Consider the following 7,513-nt stretch of genomic DNA (forward strand, 5'->3'; position numbering starts at 1 on the left):
TACTTTTTAGAGCATTTTTTTATAGGGTATTAATTAAAAATTATCTTTTTTCGGAATGTTTTTGCGTTTTTTTTTCTACGGCGTGTACCGTGCGGGTCCAGTAACGATTCTGTTTTATTATACAGATTGTTACGGACGCGGCAATACCAAATATGCGGGGTTTTTTGTGTTTTTGTGTTTTTTATGGGAAAGTGACATTTTAGGGGCTTATATTTTTATGTATTTATTTTTTATTTATTATAATGTGTAGTGTTAAGTGTTTTTGCATATTTTTACTTATACATACTTGAACTTGAACCAGTGATGCTCTGATCACTGGTTTAAGTTCAATACACTGCTCTACAATACTTTTTTATTGTAGAGCAGTGTAAACTGTCTGAGCAAGCTTGCGCATGCTCAGACAGTTTACAGTCAGACCCGGAAGGGGTCTGGCTGCCATGGAGACCGGGCAGCTCCAGGGCACATGCCAGTCCTCGGAGCTGCCCAGAAGTGGATCGGATCCCCCGGTAAGCGGCACGGGGGATCCGATCCACAGCGCAAACACCCTTACACGCCGCGGTCATGTTTGACCACGGCGTGTAATGGGTTAACACCCGCGATCGGAGCCGGCTCCGATCGCAGGTGTTAGCGCAGGCTGTCAGCTGTACTAGACAGCTGACAGCCGCTGCTTCTGGTACCGGCTCCATTCGTGAGCCGGTGCCAGAAGCAGGACGTTATAGAACGTCCCCGTGCGCTAAGCATCTAGCCCCGGGGACGTACTATAACGTCCTGGTGCGCCTAGGGGTTAACATGGTTTTGAAAACATCACACCTGGGTTTTTTTCAGCCTCATCAGTGAAAAAGAAAAGGATCTTTTACCATTTTTTTTTTTCAGACCCATAGGGGCAGATTTACTTACCCGGTCCGTTCGCGATCCAGCGGCGCGTTCTCTGCGGTGGATTCGGGTCCGGCCGGGATTCATCAAGGTAGTTCCTCCGCCGTCTACCAGGTGGCGCTGCTGCGCTGAAAAGCATCTGAACGCACTCAAGTTCACCGAGCCGGACCAAGTGAAGGTAAGCACGTCCCAAGCGACACTTTTATTGTTTTAAATGCGGCGGTTTTTCAGAATCTCGGCCACGCCCCCCCCGATTTCCGTTGCGTGCATGCTGGCACCGATGCGCCACAATCCGATCGCGTGCGCCAAAATCCCAGGGCAATACAGGGAAAATCGGCGCAAATCGGAAATATTCGGGTAACACGTCGGGAAAACGCGAATCGGGCCCTTAGTAAATGACCCTCATAGACTTCTATTGCCTTCCATGATCTGCATCCATAAAAAAAAAGGACTTTTCATAATTTTTTCCACAGATAACGGATCAGTGAAAATACAAAACCAATGTGAAAACACCCATAGAAATTAATGGCTTTGTGAGGCATCCATTAAAATCACTGAACCACGGACGTGAAAGACAACGCCAATGTGAAAGAGCCCTAAGTGTTGGAACACTAAAGCCAAATAGTCCTGACATTTCCACTTTACCTGTTAAGTTACATATGAAAGCTTGTTGATTGAAAGACACAATTGACCAGTTAAAGGGGTTGTCCGAGTTTTGAAAAAAAAATATATGTGGCCGGGAGCGGGCTGCCTAAAACAATAAAGATGTACTTACCTTCCGGTGCCCTCCGGTATCCAGCGCTGCTGTCGCTCCGGTCCGGGTGCCATGTAAACAAACATGGCCGCCGAACCAGCGCTGTATTCAGCTTCCGGCCGGACCCGACAATCTTCCGGCCCCCATACACAATGTTCTGTATAGGGACGGAAGCTGAATGCAGCGCTGCTCCGGCGGCCATGTTTGTTTACATGGCGCCCAGACCAGAGCGACAGCAGCGCTGGATACTGGAGGGCACCGGAAGGTAAGTACATCTTTATTGTTTTAAGCAGCCCACTCCCGGCCACATATAGTTTTTTTTCAAAACTCGGCCAACCCCTTTAAGGAAAGTGATTCACAACAAATCTTCTCATAGAGTGAACAACTAAAAGAGCAGTAATAATTATCTGTGTGGCCACTGGCTATTATGATGAAGATGTTAATAACAACTAATAAATAAAGAAGCAAATAAACAGTTATTCCCTCCTCTTGTTCCTTCCTCGTGTCTCCATATGTGCCTATTTGCCCTGTCAGTGTAGTTTTGAGAATTTTGTGTTGCCTTGATGATTGATTCATTGTTTCTTGTAACCGATGCTACCTTGATGACATTCTCTCTGCAATTGATGTGAGTCATTGTAAGTACTTTACCCTCATGCCTGTTACATGTGTATGTTATACCTTTCAACAAAAATGTATTAAATGGAAAGAAGCAAAAAAAAATGCACACAGAGGGAATGAAATAACGTTGGTTTTTGGAAACCACAGATAGGACGCCATTCACATTGTTCTCATTTACCCCTGTACTATAAAAATTATGTCTGCATACTACTGTATGTACTGTGTGTTGTCAGCTCTTGCTCTATAAAATATCGGGTGCAGATAGGGCACTATGTACAATCTTTTCATCTTCTCCTGCTCTATAACATACTGCTTGAAGATAGGACACTATGTACAATCTGCTCAGCTCCTCCTGCTCTATAACATGTTGCCTGTAGATAGGACACTATGTACAATCTTCTCAGCTCCTCCTGCTCCATAACATGCTCCCTGCAGATAGGACAATATGTACAATCTGCTCAGCTCCTCCTGCTCTAGCACATGTTGCCTGCAGATAGGACACTATCTATAATCTGCTCCTCCGGCTCTATAATATACTGATCGCAGGTGGCACACTATGTATAATCTGCTCAGCTACTCCTACTTTATAACATGAAATTAGGCTTTTAAGCACAATCTGCACAAGATTTTGCTCTGCAAGAAGCTGCCTGCAGATAGGATGTTGTGTGAGATTTACTCATCTCCTGCTCTGAACATATACACAATGGACAGCAATCAGATATTATACTAATCTAAATAAGTGTAGATTTATTGATGAATTTGTGCATCTGCTCACATTATCCTCCTCATAGATCTATTCTAGAGACAACAGATGATCCAGAGTATCCATTCAGTATGAAGTGTTTGTAGTGAGATCTGAATGGATCACTTCCTAGGACATCCAAATATTGCAGAAACCTGTGAGATTTATATATATATATCTGTATTCTTCAACAGTTTTGGAACATAAATGTATGTTATAAGGTATACTTCAATGTTTTCTCCAGATGGTTTACATAAACATTGTAGGTTGTTTTGGTAGCTGTAAATAACTAGTGGAAGTGTGGTTAGCATATTGCGGTAAGATTCAGCTTACAATTTGTGAGGAAAGGCCAAAAAAGTGAAAAAAAAAATTACTCACATATGTAACGAAAGTACGGTATATAGTGAAGGCGCCCAGCATATGGTTACCTATTTATTCCGCTTGTATAATAATTTAAAGTATAAACATAATGAGCAAGCAAATATGTGGGTCTTTAACCCTTTAATGTCCATGGCATTTTTTAACAAATTTTCGCACAGCAGTTTAAAGGCCATAACAGTTTTTTTTTTGTTTTTTTACATACTGCCTTTTTTCATGTCATGTGGGCTTTTAAGTTTTTTTGGGGAGTTAAATTTACAAAAAGTGGAAATATTCCTTGTTTTGTAATTTATAATATATATACATTATTAAAAATTTTCAAATGAACTCAAAATGAACATCATAGTACGGACCAATCCATCAACTAGAAATGGAAGGAGTCTGGATCACTCTTGAGAAGCTGCAGAGATTCGCAGCTCAGGTGGGAGAATCTGTCTACAGGATCCTGTACCTTGTGCGGCTGGATTTTATGAACCCGACATGGTGGAGAGGACAGGACTCTGAGCATCATAGTGATATATGGTACAAGGAGTTCCTTGCAGAACACTAAACTGTAATCATGATAAGTCAGTTGTGCACCAGTGAGTTTAAGGCATATGTCTTTAGCTCCCCCTAGAGTTCCGCAAAGAATAAGGAAAGATGAAAAAGAATGTGAGTGCAATCAATTCCTAATAAAGTCTTTCTCATTCAAAAATCAATTTTCTACCCGAATCCAGTTGGCATAATCAATAAATCTGATCTGTCTTATTCAATGACTGGTTACCTCCTCCTTGGCTGCTTTGACCTAAATCACATATAAACTATTTGGGAGATTTATCTTACGTTGGCAGGTGATAGCGGCCACGCTTGGGCTTCTTGATGCATCTGGCAGGTGGTCCGGCTGCCGAGAAAAACAACAACAGGTCGGACCTGGTGTAGTTTTGTCTAAAAAAACCAGCGAACAAAATTTTTGCAAAAGAATGCAGGCATGGGGCGGGAACGACACATGCCCGCCACCTGCAACGGCTGCCATACCCCTCTACGCCCACATGGTGTGGAGGGGGCATATTTGCGATTTAAATTTCAAATGCTTGCACTGCGCAAGAATTTGTGACCGTTTCACTGCTTCTACACCAGAATACTAACATAGAATCAGTGATAAATCTCCCACTATACGTTTTGAATTTTGTAGTGTACAAATTAGAAAAAAAAATAATATGTGTATGTTATTTAGCATGGGCATAAGTTTGCACCCTGTAAAATCATAAGGGATCTTTGGGACACAACTTCTCTTCACTCAAAATGTTGCACGTGAACAGATTTTCTTGTTTTTAGACTTTTTTTTTTTTTTTTTAAAAGGGTTTGTCGACTTTCAGCAAGTAATTGATATTGTTTAAGTAAAGAAATGTTATATAGTGTTCCAATATACTTTCTCTATCAATTCCTCTTTGTTCTCTAGATTTCGGTCAATCTAGAGGAAGCTTCATTGTAACTTCCTGGACAAAATAAACGATCCCTGGTCATGTGATGTCACACAGATGCATGGCTCGTAATAAAACACGGCTCTGATTAGCTCTGCAAAGAGTTTGTATGTTCTCTCCGTGTTTGCGTGGGTTTCCTCCGGGTCCTCCAGTTTCCTCCCATACTCAAAACATACTGGTAAGGTTGATTAGATTGTGGGCCCCATTGGGGACAGGGACTGATTTGGAAACTCTGTGCATCGCTGCAAAATCGGTGTGCGCTATATAAAGGAATTTTAATTATTATGAGCGAGTTTTATAAAATTCTCAGTGTTAGGTGGCTGGAACGTCCTGCGGGAAATAACACACCAAGTTCCGGTTGCTAAGTTCAACATTCGGACTGGACGTTCCAGCTAACATACACTGGATGCATCAAATTTGCTTGTGTTTAAGTGACCTTGTGGTACTAATTGGACCAGGGAGCGGTTTTAACCCCTAGGCGCACCAGGACGTTATAGTACGTCCCCGGGGCTAGATGCTTAGCGCACGGGGACGTTCTATAACGTCCTGCTTCTGGCACCGGCTCACGAACGGAGCCGGTACCAGAAGCAGCGGCTGTCAGCTGTCTAGTACAGCTGACAGCCTGCGCTAACACCCGCGATCGGAGCCGGCTCCGATCGCGGGTGTTAACCCCTTACACGCCGCGGTCAAACATTCCGAAAAAAACATTCCGAAAAAAGATAATTTTTAATTAATACCCTATAAAAAATGCTCTAAAAAGTGATTTAAAAACTGTTCTCGCAAAAAATAAGCCCCTAACAAGATTTATCTGCCAAAAAATAAAAAAGTTATGCATATAAAAAGATGGTGATGCTAAAATGAATAAGATTTTCTCCAAATTAGTTTTTATTCAGTACAATTGAATAAAATACACAAAACCCCCACATATTTGGTATCCCTGCGTCCGTAACAATCTGTATAATAAAACAGAATCATTATTAGATCCGCAAAGTGAACCCCGTAAAAAACAACCTAAAAAAACTCTCTCTGATAAAGATGATTTTTTATTAATGCCCTTTAAAAAGGCTCTAAAAAAGTGATTTTAAAAAGTTACGCAATCTAAAATAAGACCACTAAAAAGAGCTATCATTCTTGCAAAAAATAAGCCCTTAAACAGATTTGTGAGGTGAAAAATAAAAAAGTTATGCATATGAAAGACGGTGATGCTAAAATTAACAACAATTTTGCCAAATTACTTTTTATTCAGTAAAAATGGGAAAAAATAAAAAAATATATATAAATGAAGTATTTTCATAAACGTGGCGACCCATAGAATAAAAATAATATACTATTTTCATGGTATGGTTAACGGCCAAAAAAAAAAAAACACATAAAAATTTTCCTAAAAATTGATGATTTTCATTTCCTCCACCAACAAAGAGTTAATTAAATCTCACCAATTAGCTATAGATGCCCCAAAATTATGTATTAGAAAAGTGCATCTCATGTGGCAAAAGAAATAAGCCCCTATAGGTCCTCAATAAAAAAAAAGAAAAAAATTATAGCCTGTACAATGTGACATAGCAAATCTGCTCCGGATGGCGCCTCCTTCCCTTCTATGCCCGGCCGTGCGCCCATACAGCAGGTTACCACCACATATAGGGTATCGGTGTACTCGGGAGAAATTGCGTATCAAACTTTGTGGAGCCTTTTTTCATTTTATCCATTACAAATGTTTAATTTTCCACCCAAAATGAGTGTATTGTGAAAAAATATTACAATTTGCAGACTCCACCTCCATTTTGTTTTAACCCCTATAAAACACGTAAAGGGTTAACAAACTTCTTAAAAGTGGTTTTTCATACGGTGAGGGGTGTAGTTTCCACAATGGGGTAATTTACGAGTCTCGCTATTATTTAGGCCTCTCAGTGTCAATTAGAAGTTGAGCAGGTCCATCTAATACAGGTTTTGGCGATTTTACAAAAAATGTGAAAGATGGCACCCAAATTCTGAGCCTCATAACATTCTAGTAAAATATGTGGAATCTGAAAAAACCATGCCAACATAAAGCAGACATTTGGGAAATGTAAGTTATGAATTTATTTGGGTGCTATGACAGTCTGCATCAAAAGTAGAGAATTTAGAACGTTGAAAATAAAGAATTTTTCAAAATTTTTGCCAAATTTTGTTTTTTTTCATAACTAAACGCAAAAGATTTCATCCAAATTTTTAAACTAATTTGAAGTACAATGTGTCACGAGAAAACAATCTCAAAATCCCCTGGATATCTCATAGCGTTCCCACGCTATAACCACTTATAGTGACACAGGCCAGATTTGAAAAATGGGGCCGCGTCCTTTAGGCCAAAAGATGCTGTGTCCCGTAGGGGTTAATCCACAGGAAGTAAACAATGAAGCTTCCTACAGAATGACAGCACCCTATGTGTGTGTTATATAGCTGCAAACAACAGATAGGCTGCAAAGAGGTGGCCAGTGTGCTATCATTGTGTGAGATGCACTCACGCGCCAATGACTGCTGCGTCACACACAAGGACCTAAAACCAAATCCAAATTATAGATAGATATAAAACCCTTCCTGCACTGAAATGCTCATTGATCGTTATACAACCAGGAAGTTCTTCCTGGTTGTACAACTAGAAAGTAGCAGAAAATTGGCCTGAAATATAGTAAAAGACTGGGTGGGCCTCAA

Source organism: Engystomops pustulosus, chromosome 2, assembly GCF_040894005.1.
Source record: "Engystomops pustulosus chromosome 2, aEngPut4.maternal, whole genome shotgun sequence".
Classification (NCBI taxonomy): Eukaryota; Metazoa; Chordata; class Amphibia; order Anura; family Leptodactylidae; genus Engystomops; species Engystomops pustulosus.